Source organism: Microtus oregoni, unplaced genomic scaffold, assembly GCF_018167655.1.
Source record: "Microtus oregoni isolate MIOR12 unplaced genomic scaffold, Mior012 000010F_ref0000083, whole genome shotgun sequence".
NCBI classification, from domain to species: domain Eukaryota; kingdom Metazoa; phylum Chordata; class Mammalia; order Rodentia; family Cricetidae; genus Microtus; species Microtus oregoni.
The window spans coordinates 51,643,177-51,661,799 of NW_024543069.1; positions in this window are offsets into that span (position 1 = coordinate 51,643,177).

An 18,623-nucleotide genomic window follows, 5' to 3' on the forward strand; every position below is an offset into this window, starting at 1 on the left:
ATATGGCTATTTCTTGCCCTTGCCTAAAAATCTGCCTTAGACTAAATTAAAGAGTTTTGGGTTAATGGGATTGGCAGAGTAGATTTCAAAACAACCTAATGTTAACTGTGCCATGTGACTATTAGTGATTACTTTTTGCAAAGCTATCATGAAAAGGAGTAGATGGTGCAAAAAGAAATACAAAATGTACAGCTCCTGGAAAAACTTATATGTTGGGGCCAAGTCCTGTACTCAAAGAGATAAAACATTTAAAGAAAAGTCTGATTTTAAAATTGAATAAAAGCGTGAGTTCTCAGTAGTCCTCATTGTTCAGCAAGTCCGGTTTTATCCCATGCTTTTTCAGACCCAGGCCAGCTGGCCTTAGTGGGTTCCAAATAGAACATCCCCATTGTCTCAGTGTGTGGGTGCACCCCTCGTGGTCCTGAGTTCCTTGCTCGTGCTCTCTCTCCTTCTGCTCCTGATTTGCACCTTAAGATTTCTGTCCGGTGCTCCAATGTGGGTCTCTGTCTCTGAACTGGATGGAGGTGGGCAGTCCTTGGACTTCCCACAGGTCAGGGAACGCTGATTGCTCTTCAAGCTGATGAAGGAGGGGGACTTTATTGGGGGAGGGGGAAGGAAATGGGAGGTGGTGGCGGGGAGAAGACAGAAATCTTTAGTAAATAAATAAATTAATTTATTTAAAAAATTTGAATAAAAGCTTCCAATTTATGAAAAGAAACAAGAAAAATTTATGTAGCAAATGAAATATCAATAGCTGAAAGAGTATCCAAATACAGTAGTAGAAATACCCAATTTCTGACAAGGAGAAGAATGTGGCTTTAGTCACATGATTCTCATTCTAAAGTTAAGAATGACAGGTAGTTTTGGGATCTTCTTCTGCATGAAGGAAAATATTGCATGAAATTCTGAAGGTGAAACCTAGATTTTGGTGGTGACTCCAAGGTGTTGGAGATGCCAGAATTGTGACAATGAGGGCTGATAACAATTTAAGAGATAAAAGTACTTTGTAGTCAACAAATGTATAATGAGTTGGTGATAAGAAGAGCATGTTGACATCAGACATGGAGGCACAGAAGTTAGAATTTGACTTGTGGATTTTCAGGCTCACTTTGGTCCAGCATTCCCTTCCCGTTTGCTTAACATATCTTTTATTGTTTGGTTTGAACTTTCTACAACTGTCTGACCTTTATCATATAATTCTGCCTTTTCAACAGAACTATGAGTGCTTTGTTACATATTATTTTCAATGGCTGACTTATAAAGCATTCACACAGGATGGGGCTATTGAGCGTTCCCTGTGTCAGGATAGTCCGTTGATATCACCTAGTAGGCTGAGAATTATAAGTGGGCACTGTAAATGCAAATTTTTCTATTTCCTTTTCTTTTAAGGGGATAGTGAAGAAACAATCTTTTAATCAATATCTATAAGAAGCCATCTTTAGATAACATGAAAGGCAAAGGAATTACAGATTACAGAGTTCAATTATCTTGTTGACAGCTCTTAGATCTGTTACCATTCTCCACTTTTCAGATTTTATTTTATCAACAGATACAGGAGAATTCCAAGGGCTGGTTGATTCTTCTATATGGTGAGCACCTATTTGCTTCTGTATCAGCTTTTCTAAAGCCTGCAGTTTCTCTTCTGTTAAAGGCCATTATTTAATCCACATTAGATTCTTGGTTAACCATTTTAAAGTTAGGCTCTAAAGGTTTGCTAGTTGCTTTGTTTTCTTGTACAGTTTGACTGGCTGGTGACCTTTGTTTACAGTACCTTAAAATGGTAATTTTAAGGGAATTATGAAGAAATGTTAAACTGGGTATTCCATTGCTGGAGCAGGTTATGACATCATAAACTTACTGTGATAACGGCCACATATGGCCTCAGGCTTCCTGTCTGTCCTTCTAGTCCTATACATTCAATCAATCTCGTGCTTTGTTTCACTTGATATAGGGTTCCAATTCCTAGGAATTGAACATCTGCCTCTTGAAGTAATGATAGTCACATCCACATCTGTGTCCACAAATCCCTCAATTACAATGTTATTTATATGCACTCTTAGCTTTGGTCTTGGATCATCTATAGAAGACTGCCAAAATATACACTTCCTATTTTTTATTGGAAGTTTTGATTAATTCTCCACATTTATTCCATCATTCAGACAGTATGGGTTTTTTTTTTGATGTTGTTTTTCATCAGACAATGGATATTTTCATCTTCCTGGTGAGACATGTCCTCCACAGTGACTGGGAATGACTGGATCATGCTTGACTTGGGGATCTGAGAGAGGCCCCTCAAGGAGTTTTCTGATGGTATTGGGTTTTCATATTTCTCTTTTGTTGTTATACATTTATTGGTCCAATGATGGCATTTGCCACATATTCTACATAATCCTTAAGGTTAAGACCTTCTATTTTTGCCATTTACAGAAGAGACATTATTTCTAGGAATTCCTTGTTTACAATCTTTTCTCAGATGTCCTATTTAACCACAATTAAAACATTTGTCATTTTGATGTTTCCTCATACCTTTGGAAATTGCGTCTCCTACCCAAGCCTTAGTACTATAGTCAAATGTTTCAAAAAACATTGTATGCAAGATCCATTCATCCATTGGTGCTGATCTAACCTTCAAAGGCCCAAGTATTCTTTTGCATTTGAAGTTGGCATTTTTAAAAGCCAGAGATTCAGTAAGTACTCATCTATCTTCTGTGTCTGTTACTCCTGTTTATACAGCCTTAGTTAATCTTTGTAAAAAGTCAATAAAGGGTTCTCTTTGGCTTTATTTAACCCTAAAATATGATTCCATTCATTTCCCTGCTTCTTGAATCATGTCTTAAATCTCCTGAGTGACTTAGGGAAAAGATGGGTTCATGATAAAAAGCTTGATCCTGTGGATCAGAATAAGTGCCCTTGCCAAGAATTTGATCTTGGGAAGCCTCAAATCCTTTTGCTTTTCCCGTTGTTCTAAAATTTTTGCCTCTTCTCACAAATAACATTTCCTCATTTTCCAAGACTGAAGAAACTAATTGAGGCCAATTGTGTGGGTAAGCCATATTGCTAGAAGCCCATGTCTTTTCTCTTTCCCTAAAAGTAGTGAATATAGGCCATAAGATATTACTGCTTGCTTAATTTCTTTTAGTCCATTCATATCTATAGGTTTCCATCTATGTTCTTTAGATCCTTTCAGGCATTTAGAACTTGATACTTTTCCAGAAGTGATTACAGGTATGGAAGCTAAAGGCCTGGGTAAGTCATTTCTGACTCTAATAGGTACTGGTAATGTTATATCTTGTCCTTGTATCTTCTCTCTCTACTCATCAACTGTGATAATTCCTCAGTCTTTTCAAGTGTTTTACTACTGTCTTTTGTAAAGCCTGAATCTCTTGACCTGTATATGTTTCTAGTGATCGCGTTGATGCACCTAGACTCTGGTCTTTATTCTGTATATGTTATTCCAAGGTAAGACATTTTTCCTTTAAAGATAACATCTTATCTTTGGACAGTATTTGATAGCAAGCAGATTGTCTTTCTGGAGAGATAATTTATCTGATACCCTGTCATAACTTTTTAACAGATTTTTATTGTCAAATTCAACGGTATGAATTCTTTCACATAATTTCTCAGTATCCTTTAACATGGATTGATTTTTGCCTGTCAAATTAATGTTATCCTTTCCAATGGTATTAATTTTTTTCAGCTAACTTTTGATTTTGATGGTATTAATCCTATAACTTAGCTGTTCATTATTAGTCTAAAAAGACTGTCTCATTTCTAAAGGTGCCTGATTCTTGGCTGTGTTATCAAACAATTTTTAAGGATATATTATGAAAAACAAAGCTAAGTTCCAATATCCAATAAATGGATGTATCAGAAAAATCATATAAGCCTTGCAGAATAAGTATAGTATAAGCAAAAAGGTTATTAAATTCCTCAGTGGTAATATTGTCAGCCATTGTATAACTTTCAAATTTATTAATTTATCTATATCCATTAGGAGATTTCATTAAATTGTTGTAGGTGTAATTGGCTAGCAGGTGTTGGTGGCAGCCATGTGGTGGACTGATGTGCGTGGCAACTGGGAGACATAACCTGTGGTGGAGCAAACAGTCCCACACCACTTTGGTTCTGTGCATTGGTACCTGGTTAAATATTGACAAATATGCTTTACTTGATAGAATAAGAGCAAATAAATCAATTCTGTACATGAAGGGAGGTTTTGGTGATCAGAATATCAAGGAGCCCAGAGCTCATGAGCAAGGAACACAAACTGAATTGCACAAATTTCCACATCATAGCAAAAGTGGCAAGGGTAAAGCATGCATGAGCCTAGAGATTACCAAGTTACTACTTGGTAACTCCTTTGTGGCATGGTTTTGACAAAAAAACAAAAAACAAAAAACAAACAAACAAAAAAAAAACAGTAGGTGAAATCAAGCCAGGCAGACAAGAGTGTGAGACATTCTGGACTGTGGATCTTTGGGGTTTATCACAGTAGGCCTGGAATTGGGATTCATGTGGGCAGTACATGAAGGTGGAAACTAAAATGTGTATTTCACATTAGCTCAAAATTGAGTATAATAAATGGTTCTTTATTCAAGGATAGACTCAGAGATCACAGTCCTCTGCACAGAATGGGAACAGAAACAGAATACAGCAGCAGCAGCAGATGGGGGAGGGGGAGAGAAAGAGAGACTGTGCAAGCTTTGTGGCTGTATTTATAGTATAAGAGACCATGCCAAAGTGGATTGGTATCTTAAAGGATTTTGGTGGAAGAAGTTCCCACTGCAATGAGAAAACAACTATCTTGTTACCCATACCACACAAAGATGCAACTAAGAAAAAGGACTACAAGCCAATTTTGCTCATCAATATTGATGCAAAAATGCTCAAAACAAATCCAAGAAGACATCAACAAAATCATCCACCATGATCAAATTTATTTCATGCCAGACATGCATGGAGGGTTCAACATATGCAAATCTATCAATGTAATCCACCATATAAATAAACTGAGAGAAAAAAAGTCATGTGATTATCTCATTAGATGCTGAAAAAGCAGCATTTGACAAAATCCAATACCTCTTCATGATAAATGTCTTTATCATGTGGAGAGATCAGAGATATAAGCAGCATATCTAAACATTATAAAAGCAATACACAGCAAGCCAACAGCCAACATTAAATCAGATGGAAAGAAACTCAATGTGATTTCACTAAAATCAGGAAGAAGATATGGTTGTCTTCTCTCCACATATCTATTCAACATAGTAGTAAAAAACGTTCTAGATAGAACAATAAGACAACAAACGTATATCAAAGGGACACAAATTGAAAAGGAAGAAGTCAAACTTTTACTATTTGCAGAGGAGATGATGGTTTACCTAAGTGACTCCAAAAATTTTATAAGGGAACTCCTATAGCTGATAAGCATTCTCAGTAATGTGGCAGAATACAAGACCCCAACTTAAAAAATAAAACAGTAACCCTTCTATATACAAATGATAAAGGGGCTGAGAAAGAAATCAGAGAAACATCACCATTTAAAATAGCCACAAATAACATAAACTATCTTGGGGTAACACTGACCAAAGAAGTAAAAGACTTGCATGACAAGAAATTTAAGTCTTTGAAGAAAGAAACTGCAGAAGATATCATAAAATGGAAACATCTCCCATGTTATTGGATAGGTAGAATAAAAATAGTAAAAAAAAAATGGCAATTCTGCCAAAGGTTATCTATAGATTCAATCCAGTTTGCCATCAAAATCTCAAGACAATTCTTCACAGACTCAAAGAACAAAAATCAACTTCATATGGAAAAACAAAAAACCCACAATAGCCAAAACAGTCATCTATTATAAAGGATCTGGTGGCATCACCATCCCAGACACCAACCTCTATTATAGAACTATAGCAATTAAAACAGCTTGGTATTGGTGTAAAAAACAGACAGATGAGCCAATGAAATTGTATCAAAGACCCTGACATTTATCATCAAACCTAAGAAACACCCGAGTTTACACAAAGAAACTAAAATTATACAATGGGAAAAAGAAGCATCTTCAACAAATGGTGCTGGCATACCCAAATGTCTACATGTAAAAGAATGCATATAGATTCATATCTATCCCCATGCAGAAAACTTAAGTTCAAATAAATCAAAGGCCTCAACATAAATTCAGATACACTAAGGCACATTGAAAGGTAAGTGGGACATATTCTTGAATGCAAAGGCACAAGAGCCCTCTTCCTAAATATAACACCAGGAGCATAGACACTGAGAGCAACAACTAATAAATGGGCCCTTCTGAAAATTCGAAGATTCTGTAAGGCAAAGGTTACAGTACTAAGACAAAATGGCAGCCTACAGTATGAGAAAAGATCTTCATTAACCCCATATATGACAGAGGACTGACCTCCAAAATGTATAAAAGACTCAAGAAACTAGACATCAAATTATCAAACAACTCAATCAAAAATGGCATACAGATATAAATAGAATTCTCAAGAGAATAATTGGAAATGGCCAAAAGACACTTAAGTAATTGTTAAATATCCATAAACAACAGGCAAATCCAAATTAAAACGAATATGAGATGTCATTCTACACCTGTCAAAATGAAAAAGATCAGAAACACCAATGACAGCTTATGCTGAAGAAGATGGGAAGTAAGGGGAATACTCCTCGATTGCTGGTGAAAGTACAAATCTGTACATCTACTTTGAAAATCAGTATGGCAGTTTCTCAGAAATTTGAGAATCAATCTACCTCAGGACTCAGAAATACCATTCTTGGGCATATACCTAAATGGTACACATTCATACCACAAGGACATTTGCTCAGCTGTGTTCAGAGCAGCATTATTTGTAATACCCAGAATTTGGAATCAACCTAGATGCCCCTCAACTGAACAATTGCTAAAGAAAATGTGGCATGTTTACACAATGGAGTACTACTCAACAGTATAAAACAATATCTTGAAATCTGCATGCAAATGAACAGAACTCAAAAAAAACCCCACCCTGACTGAGGTAACCAGATGCAGATACACAAACATGGTATGTATTCACTCAAAAAATAGAAGATGGAAACAATGGGATATGAGGATAGGACAAAATTAGACCCACTGAATGTGGGGGTTGGGTGTGAGGTTTGGGCAGACTGTGGGGCCCTTGGCATCAGACCAGGATTTATCTCTAGTGCTTGAACTGATGTCTAGGAGCATATTTTTTGGAGCAATACCTTGCTTAGCCTAAATATACTTGGTGTAGAATGGCAAGAAGAAGAAGTAAAATATTAGAATAAGTCATGTCTAAAATCTCCAACACTAATGTCAGATCTCAATATACAAATCAAAGAAGCTCAAGTAAAATATTAGAATAAGTCATGTCTAAAATCTCCAACACTAATGTCAGATCTCAATATACAGATCAAAGAAGTTCAAAGACTGTCAGTAAGTGTAAACAGCAAAATACCTACACAGAGGCATAATGTTATCAGTCAGTTGTTTTATCTGGATAGAAATTATAATTGACAGAAAGGCTGTCTCGAGTTTGCAGTCATTTTCTTTGCATGTACAAAGCCCTGGAATGTAATAGAGGACCCAGACATTTACAACTCAGACAAGAGGCCTACCTACCTCACTTAATGTGATGTTTTCTAAATTTGTCCATTTGCCTACAGATTTCAAGTTGTTATTTTTTTCTGTTGTGTAGTACTTCATTGTGAAATGTACCACATCTTCCTTCTTTCTTGGGTTGAGGGACATTTTGTTTGTTTTCAGGTTCTGACCATGACAAATAATGCTGCTATGAATGTAGTTGAGCACATGTCCTTGTGGTATGATTGAGCATTCTTTGCTCAAATACCCAAAAGTGGTAGGTTTTGGGTATTGAGGTAGGTTGTTTCCTAATATTCTGAGAAATCACCATACTAATTTCCAAAGGAGTTATACCAGTTTGCATTCCCACTGGCAATGGAGGAGTGTTCCCTTTACCCCACATCCTCTCCAGTGTATATATATGTATATATACAGCATAAGTTGTCATCGGTGTTTTCGATCTTGGTCATTTTTACAGGTATAAGATGGAGTCTCAGAGTTATTTTGATTTCCATTTCTCTGATGGCTAAAAATGTTGACCATTTTCTAAAGTGCCTTTCAGCCATTTTAGATTCATCTATTAAGAGTTTTCTGTTTATGCCTGTGCCCCATTTTTTAAATTGGGTTATTTGGTCTTTTGATGACCAATTTCTTGTGTTTTGTATATTTTGGAAATGTATTTTTCTACATGTTGACATCCAGTTATACCAGCACCATTTGTTAAAGATGCTTTCTTGCTTCCATTTTATAATTTTAGCTTCTATGTGAAAAATGATTTGTGCATTGGAGTGTGGATTAGTATCAGTGTTTTTTATTTGTTTCCATTCATCCAATTTGCTGTTTTGATGCCAGTACCAAGATTCTTTTATTACTGTAACTCTATAATAGGATTCAGTGTGACCAGCTGCCTCACACACCTACTCCCATGCCTACCTCACCATGTTGGACTCTCCCTCCAAACTGTGAGCCAAAATAAATCCTTCCTTCCTCCCTTCCTTCCTTCCTTCTTTCCTTAAGTTGCTTATATCCAATTTGTCTTCACACCAGTGAAGTAGCTTCTACAGTTATGTAGTTATGGTTGTACAAATAAGGCTTTTTCATTTTGTCTTCTTTCAGGTAGCAGTGATTATCATGAGTAGTGGCTTCTCTCTTTTGTAGTTTTTCAATTACTTATGACATGTGAGGTTCAACACACTTTTATGTAAATATCTGGCATCAATATTTTACTTAGATGAAAGGTTTATTCAGGCATAAGGATCCTTATTCCTCGTGCACTTTCTTTATGCTGAATTTTAAGAGTTCATGCCCCAAATTCTAGATATAGCTCTTTATGAGACATATGTTCTAAAAATATTAATCCTATATTCTGTATGAACTTCAGTTAAGAAAACAGAAGCTGGTGCCATTTAGTAAGCAAAAAGTACCCTCTTCTTTTGCAGATTAAGTTGTTATTTAAAAATGTTGAATCCTTTGACAGAAACCACTTGAAGCCTGAATATACTTTTAGATAATAAATAGTTCAGCAAAGAGCTTCAAATATTGTGGGGTTTTGTTTGTATGTTTGTTTTTGCTTTTTTCACTTAAAATTATATCCATCTACCAACATAATATTTTTCTGATATCTAATGCCACCAATTCAAACAGCAAAAATCTTAGTTGACTTGCAATCTTCAAATGTTTTAAAGATTTATTTTATTTTCATTTGCATGTATGTGTGTGTATACAAAGGTGCATGTGGAAGCTCCAAGAGCATCATGTTTATACATACATATATGCATGCATACACATGTACATACATTTGTGTATGTATGTATATATGTATATATATAGCATCATGGTTTTAGAAACATGAATGAAGAGAGAGACAGAAGACATATAATTTATGAAGGAGAGGATATGGGAGTACTTGGCGTGGGGAGAGAGATGTGTAGAAATGTTGTGAATACAGAATTCATATATGAAATTCTCAAAAATTAGAAAACTTAATTTAAAATACCAGTCATACATCATTATTTAGAAAACCTTTACCATAAATAATTTTTTAATCAGCATAAAGCAAATAAAAAGCTATAAACTACTCTTATCCTGACTTCCCATCTTCTTAACTGAGCTGAATTTTGTGTGTGTGTTGGCATTTTTCTAAATATGTGGAATTTTCAGGCAAGCTTCCTCTCCTCTGTTGTGAGGAGCTGCAGGGCTGCGTTCCTGCCGCCCAGCTCCTGGCCACCAGCTAGCTTATGCTCCGAAATAATTACACAGAAGCTGTATTCTTTTAAACACTGCCTGGCCCATTAGTTCCAGCCTCTTATTGGCTAGCTCTTATATATTGATCTAACCCATTTCTAATAATCTGTGTAGCCCACGAGGTGGCTTACCAGGGAAGATCTTAACCTGTGTCTGTCTGGAGTGGGAGAATCATGGTGACTGCCTGACTCAGTTTCTTTCTCCCAGCATTCTGTTCTGTCTATTCCACCTACCTAATTTTCTGTCCTATCAGAGGCCAAGCAGTTTCTTTATTACTTAACCAGTGAAACAACAGATAGAAAGATGACCCTCCTCCACCATTTCCCCTTTTTCTGTTTAAACAAAAAAGAAAGGCTTTAACTTTAACATAGTAAAATTACATATAACAAAACAGTTATCAAGTAAGAATAACAGTTACAATATTTATATCTACTTTATCTTTTATCATAACTAAGGAAAACTATAACTATACTAACCATTATTCAAGTCCATCAAAGACTCCAGAAGGATATAATATTACCTAAGTAAACAAGAAATCCAAAACTCTAGAAATGACAGAGACATCTTGCTGAAGTGCATTTCTTGTACATTGTACTACTGAGTATCATTCAGTAGAGTGGAAAGCTTACAGGGCTCATTTTAGGTGAACTTGTATATGTCCATTTCTCTCTAAAAGTGGATGAAGAGTTCTAAACAAGTCATTAAACTGTAGAAGCAATTTCTAAAGCCCATCCTGATTTTTCCCACTGTGAAGTAGAAAGCAGTGTCAGGGTTTCAAAAACATTAATGAACTTAAGTATATATCAGTATTTATTGCACATCCCTCTAAAATACATCCAGTTAAGGGAGGAGGACTCTGCAGTAGTTCAAAAAAATTGTTTGCAGAGTTGTTAAAGTAGGATTTCCTTATCATGCTGGCTTTGAGTTACCTTACAATAAACCCAAAGTTACCCCAAAGCAATTCAAGACAGAACTCACCTTAAATCTACTGTTAAGATTTGAGCTAATGATTCAAATCAGGTATTTCTGATTCTAGAAGAGCGCTTTGGAAACACATTTAAGCACATTCATTTTTACAAAGATGATAAGAGTGTATGACTTTAGTTTTTTATCACATATGTTTATTCATTGGCATGAGGGACACTTTCAAGAGCATGTGTGTGGAAGACAGAAGACAGATTGTATAAGTTGGCTCCTTCTGTTTGTCCTATGGTTTCTGGCCATTGTGCTTCTCAACAGGCAGTTTTAATTGTTGAATCACTTCTCCAATCGAAGATGTATAACTTTCAATGATTCACAGGATTAAATTTAAACAATAGATAGGTTAATAGTTTCATCTCTTATATCTAGTAAGTAGAGTGATTACTTACATGAGTAGATAAGAAAATTCTTGAACATCTGGAACTATGATAGAGACTTAAGGAAAATAAAGTAAATGTTAGGCAGCCTGCTAAACAATGCTACAATGTCAGAGAAAATGTGGTATGATTGACTCCGTCCTCTGTTTTTTTTTTATTTACTTATATGTTTGGTTGTGTGTATCAGAATATGCCTGTATGTGAGTATACAGAAATAGAGATGTCTGTGGAGGCCAGTGGTGTCAGACCCCCAGGAATGGGAGTTGTGTGTAGTTATTAGAACCCTGACAATTGAACTCTTGTCTTCTTCTAGAGCAGGACAGAATCTTAACTACTGGATATTCTTTTCAGCCCACTCCCCATCTGTTTTCAAAAAGTACAGCACTTTTATAGAACTATATAATATAGTAATCACAACTACAGGAGCTAAACTTCAATCTACAATTATTCTAGTCAATGTTCTTTTCTATGATAATGAAACATTCTACTTTGCAGAGTTCATCAAATTGCCACAACGACCATGTAAATAGCTTACTTGCAATTCTAAAGGCTGATGTTCTTAACCTCTGCTGTTTGGGGAGACTTGTGTATGTTGTCTGTAAAGTACCCAGAATTTTCACACCATCCATGTCTTAGCTAGTATTGATTTTCTTCACTTAATGATGAGAAAATTGAAGATCAGGAGACAAGTAATCTAACTGACAAATGTTAAGAGACTGGAAATTGCTGGAAACAAGTTTTTAGCTAAGTCTGAATTAAGAGGCAAGTTTTACTCACAGTGCCAGCCAGACTCAAGTCTGAACTAAGTGACTGGGCTTCTGGACTGTTCAACATCACTGAGAAGTGTTCTCTACATACATCTTAAGCTAATTATTACCATGTCAACTTCTAATTTCAGAGAGATTAGAAGAGTAAAATGTAATTCAAGTATAGATTCCTAAATGCAATTAAGTTTTTCAATTATAACAACTGTCAAATTAGATTTCTGCAATCTTGTATTCTGCTTGAAGAAACTGAAATTTGATATAAGAATTTAGAAGATTGGAAAATGACAGGAAAGGAAATCCCTATCCAGAACTAAACAAAAGAGAGGTTGTACCCTATTTTTAAAAAAACATATTTCTAGAGATAAGTTAAGCACACATAATTTTAGAATGAACTTGAGTATGGAATCAAAATATTTATACACAGTTAATAATATTGCTTCAAAATAATGAGGCAAAAATAATTAATTGAATTGAAAATTGAAAGAAACAAATTTATATTCTGGGATACAAAGTAAAAGAAAAAATATAAATATTTAGAAACTAACAAATTAATTTCAGGATTTGAGTAAGAATCCCAATGATAAAACTAGTGTTTGACATACATAGAGCCCTATGTTTTATACATCATATTTCCCCAAATACATAAAGAAAAATGTTACTCAAATTCAGAACACAAATCTACCAATGCCGATATGAAAAAGAATTATCCTACAAGAGGTCTGAAGGGTATAGAAAATGATGAAAGTTATTATACTAATAGAATTAGAAAATTTCCAATATACACATACCTTCCATCAAAACTGCTGAAAATATTTTCATTTTTGCTAATTACCTTTAGAAAGGATTTTCACAGTACATTCATACATACAACTCACATGTAATAAACAATAGATACATAATCATGATCCTCTTATTTAAGGAGCTGTATTATATGGGGAATTTTGTCAATATACAAAGATCATGGGCTAGCTACAAAATCAAGATATTATGGTTAATTACTTGACAGGATTTCTCTGAGCAGTAGAATAATGATAGGAAAGATGTGTAGGAAGCTGGTCACAATTTAACAGAGTTTTTTTTCAAGTAGATCTTACTTTCATAGAGATGGATATACTGTAAAAAGTATATACTTTTTTGAAAAATACATACTTTTTAAAAAGTATAATACTACAAAATATAAATAAACTATTAGCAATTTATCAATATTGAGTCTTATATATACCTCTTTATAACACAGAATATCTGTGAAAGGAAAAAATATGCTACTTTCCGATCTTATTTATATCTCACAGTGACTCCAAAACTGATTGTCAGTCTAAATTATGAAAACATAAAATGATCATTTGTTATTCTAGAAGTATGACAGCTGTCATAGAAGAATGAAAATTATCATACCAAAAGATCTGGGGGTAAGAGAAGTATGATACTATAAAATAATTTTTAATAGCATAAAGGTGAAGCCAAAATCTTTTTTCATTAGAAAAGGCCTATGAAAAATAAACAAGCAAAAATAAGAAGACATATTTGCAAATGTTAATCACAAAGACTTGTAAATATGGTAGCTAGGAACTACCAGGCGTGTGTTTTTTTTTTAAAGTCAGTTAGCTTAAAACATAGGTAGAATTCTTAAATATCCAGTAATAACAAAAGATAGACAAATTACCTTTCAGACTGTGAAAAACAATAAGCAATGAAACTACAGATGAATTATTATTTTAAAGTAAGAAAATAGGAAAGAGAAAAGTATTTGTAAACTAATATACAACAAAATAGTTTTTAAAGAACAACAAAGTGTTAATTAAGATAGATGATGAATTTCTTACTCACTGTTATGAAGATGTAAAATGGCTAAGCAATTGTGAGAAATTCACTAATTTCCTAGAGCTGATGGTAGCTGTGCTAACCCATCTCCCTGTAATCCCATTATGAGGTGCATGCTATAGAGAATGTTTACTTGTATATACACATCCCATGAACCAAGATGTTTACAGTAACATTAATAGTAACTGATCCAAGAGCAAATCAACAATGATATGAGACATAAGGCAAGTCATGCTCTCCCCATCTGTGTCCCAGCAATGGGATCATGAGTTTGAGGTCAGCCTGGGTAACACAGTGAAGCCCTGTCTCAAAAAATAAACAAAACAAATCAAAATAACAGAAGAATAGAAAAATTAATTATGGTATATTTAAACAAAAGCATATCATAGAGAAAGGAAAACAAGTAAATGGCTATTCTATGAATTCACATAGATTCATTCATAAAACCATGTTGTACAAAGAAAACCAAGCAAAAAGTATAAACACCTTATATAAATAATTATACTTACAGAGGTTCAGAAATAACTAATTCTGGAAAGCTTTCAGATGTTAGGGTCTTTTTTATCCTGGGTAAGAAAATGTGTAGTGACAAGTTAGGAGAATCGGCCTTATTTCTGGAGTTCAGTGATCATCAAGGCACCAGGGTGATGTTGATAATAGACAAGTTACTTTGAAAAAATTAGGCATGCTAAATACCACTTACACACGCGTGCATGCGCACATGCACACATATACAGTTTACGCATGTATGTACGTGTACACATATCTCAATTAACCAAAATGTCCCTTAAAATAGGACCATTAGTAAATAGCACCACGCAACCTCCATATTAGTAAAAAACCCAAACATTTATCTCACTTGCACATTGAGCACGCAGCATTCTGAATGGAGGTACTGTTTGCGACTTGTAAAATCCAGCTTGTTTTAAGGATGTAATATAATTATGTTTTTTTCTTTTTTCTTTTTTTCTTATTCATTCATTTTGGGGAGGGGTAAATATTACCATTGTGTGTCAAAGTAGGAACATAGGCAGATTAATTAAATTTATTATAATCAATATGAAAATATGCAACTCGATAAATTGTTTAGCCGAAAAAAATACTATTAGATGTTTATAGACTATGTTTTCCTATAGAACAAAAGATTATTCTTAGTCAAACGTAAGTGGCTGTGTTTCAGAAATGTAGTCTCAAGTTTTTCTCAATGAAATGGTCTAGTATGAAAGTAGTTATATGAAATTTTATTGCTACAGAACAGAAGAAAGCAATAAAAATCAAGGTGTTTTAGAATACATTGTTGGGAATATCTGGTATACTAGTTAGGACAAATTGAATGAAATTGCTATGGATTTTTAGGTATCTGATGATATCACTACCTCTTAGATTGGTAGAAGGTAGGGTTAAGCTAAATTAACACCTTGTAAAAATTTTGACTTATCTACAGTCACCAAGATGTTAGGGCAAAAACATAAGTAGACAATGAATGATTGTTAAGGGGGCTAAAGGCAACTTAAGAATATTTGTCTCTGGGTCTGTAGCATTCCAACTTTCCACAATCATGATTTAAAAAAAAAAAAAAAAAAAAAAAAAAGCTCAGACTATAAGACTTGCTCTCAAGGGCTTTTACCCATAGCCTCCCCCTCTTTTTTATTCCTGTTTTTTTTTATTGTTTTTATTGAGCTATATATTTTTCTCCACTCCCCTCTCTTCCTCCCCCCACTTCTACTTTCTTTCTTGATTCCTATGCTCCAGATTTACACAGAAGATCTTGTCTTTTCTTACTTCTCCGGTAAATTACAATCATGTATGTCTCTCTTAAGGTGCTCTGTGTTGTCCAAGTTCTGACAGGTCAATCAGTCTTTTAGAATCTTTAATGTAGATGTGGCACTTTTTCTGAGAACTTCAGAAAGCTTTTCCCCAAAATTCACCATCAACATCTCATCCCCATCTCCATCTGGAGTTCAGCAGATATTTGCTGGGGTTCATGCATTCAAGGAAAACTGAATTTTTTTAGGTGGGGAAGAACTAGTGAATGGATATTGAACATGTAAGGACTACCTATTGTTTCTGTTCTTTTTATCCATGCTGTCAGCATCTCAATAGTTGACCCCAGAGTACAACTCTCCTCTTATGAGAATTAAAGAGAAATTTGACTATAGAGTGATGTGCTTAGGTGTTGACAGAGACTATAAATAAGGGTAAACAACAAAATTCCTACACTAAAGGATAATTTTATCAGTGTTGTTTTATCTGGATAGAAATTATAATAAGCAAGAAAGGTGTCTCAAGCTTGCAGTCCCTTGTCTTGCATGTATAAAGCCATGGAATGTAATGGAGGACCCAGACATTTACAGCTCCCAACTTAGAGAAGCCTACAGCTCCAGGCTATTAAAGGAATGAGCTTAGTGTTCTAGATATTCAGGTTGATAGAGATTGACCTGGTCTTTAATAATCAATGTAACTCTCCCTTTATGAGAACCAAAGAGAAATTTGACCATGCGGTGATATGCTTAGGTGTTCTCAGAAACCCTGATTCAGAACTTTTTTCAGATGGAATGTTTTGGAGAATGGCATATTTTAATTGCTAATGATAGCATTAGCATGTTTCTTTTTTGCTTGTGATATTTCAAAAGGAATATTTTTTTCTGAGTAAACATTGATGGATCATTTACATTCACAGCAGTGAAATTACTGCATAGTTCCTTTTGAACTATGTTTTCCACAACCTATCAGAAATTGTCATCTTAAATTAAAGTTTGAGTTCAATAAAAGTAAGGGCATTTTGGAGTTATATATTTTCATAAAAATGTGCTGACTTGGTAAAAATTAGTAATAATTCAAGAGGATATTAAAATTTTTTCCACTTCTGTGAAATTATTTTACTGAATAACCTAAAAAAGAAGTAATTGTGTTTCATATGCATTTGGGAAATAAGCTAGAATCACCATTATAATTTACATATATAATACATTAGGAAACATATTTAAAACTTGAAAGGTTTCAAAATATAATTGAATAATAATTAGTAAATCTTGATTCTATAAAAAGGAAGGAGACAAAGAGGTTCATGAAACCAAATAACTCTCTTAGGACAGTGCCATGGTAACTATTTGTCTTGACAGGTATACTTCTAAACTTTCCAGATAAATTTTCAATTAGAATAATAATCTTTTTTTAGTGTAGGCAGGTAATTTTTTAATTACCATTAATTCATTTTGTTAGATATAGATCTTGGAAGAACATTTAAGGATGCAAAGTTAGAGATGAAAATCATTTGAATTAGGAAATTGTTTTGAACAAGTCCTGTTTAAGAAACCCACAACTGATGTGCTCCACCTTTCTCCATGCACCTGCATTTTCTCTTAACATCTGGCCTGAAATCAATGTTAAGAAGTTAATGGAATTAGTAATCAATTAGGAGCACAGACTAGATTCCTGGCACCTACATGGCAACTCTCTACCATATATAACTCCAATTTCAGGGGATCTGATGCTCTCTTTTCACTTCCATAAGCACCAGGAAAGGATGTGGCATAGACATATGGGCAGGAAAAATGCCCAAAGCATGGGGAAAACTGACCTATGTTATAATGCATTTTGGTGTGCTGAAGTTCTCCTTGGAAAAACAACATGTGGAAAGAATAAAAGTAAATTAAAATGATGAGTTATAAGTCCCCACACAGAAGTCTACAGCCTTCATGTCTGTGTTTCTGTTCTAATTTTTTTATTTGAACCAATGTTTGTCCAAGGTTGCAAGTTTATCTTAATTGAGTGATACTCTAACAGTTTTTGTTTTTACCTTGAATCACATTGTGCCCCTCTGTTGTCCCTTCTTTGTCCTTGGTCCTGATTATTCCACCTCTGCTGACATGACACAGCCACTACTATTGTTACCAACTCTAGTCCTTCTAGTTGTTCCACTGGGAAAGATGCTGCCTGAATCATATTCTTGGTATCCCAACCAGGCCAACACCAAAGAAATTGTTTCTTTTAATACAAAGATTAGTGTGACCAAGGCAAGGGGCCACTACTCAGTACGATCCTGCACACTCTGTCCTCAGAAAGTCACATCGAAGAGATGATATTGTTGCTGAAAGTAATATAAAAATTAATAATGACATGGGTATGTATCTTATCAGAGTATACTTTTCTTTCCATCAGACAATTACAAAAATAAATTCTCTATTTAGTATATGCCTCTCTTCTCTTTGGTGTGGAAGTGTGGTTTTATTTTCTTGCAAATTATACTTCCCAGTTAACCATGTTAACTTGGCACTGCCTAGATTCATCTGAGATGGGAGTCTCAAATGAGAGAGTATCCAGCATAGGTTGGCCTCCGGGAATGTCTGTGGTGAATTGTCTTGATGTTTTTATTCATGCAAGAAAAAATGGCGCACTGTGAGTAGCACCATCTCATGGTCAGTATAAGAGAGTTAGGTAAGCTTGAGTGCATGACTGAGCAAGCAGCATTCTGTGTTGGGTTCCTGCCCCAATTTCCTTCTCCAATGAACTGTGACCTGGAAAAGTAAACCAAATAAACTCTTTTCTTCTCTCCTAAGTAAATTTGGTCAAAGTGGGTTATCAGAAGAAGATAATGGAAACTAGACCCCACCTTCATTTACTGTGATCTGTGCTTGAAACTTAGTTTAGTGCTGAACTATAAGTATACTGAACTTTTAAACAATTTCATTGTGGATTTGTTTTCTAAGAGAAATACGATAGGAAAATAAAGCATGAACACAAATTGGGAATATACTTCAGGGGGTTGGTAATGCATCCATTATTGGTTCAGGTCTGGGGCACAGCAGGCAATGGTAGGTAAAACAATTTGCA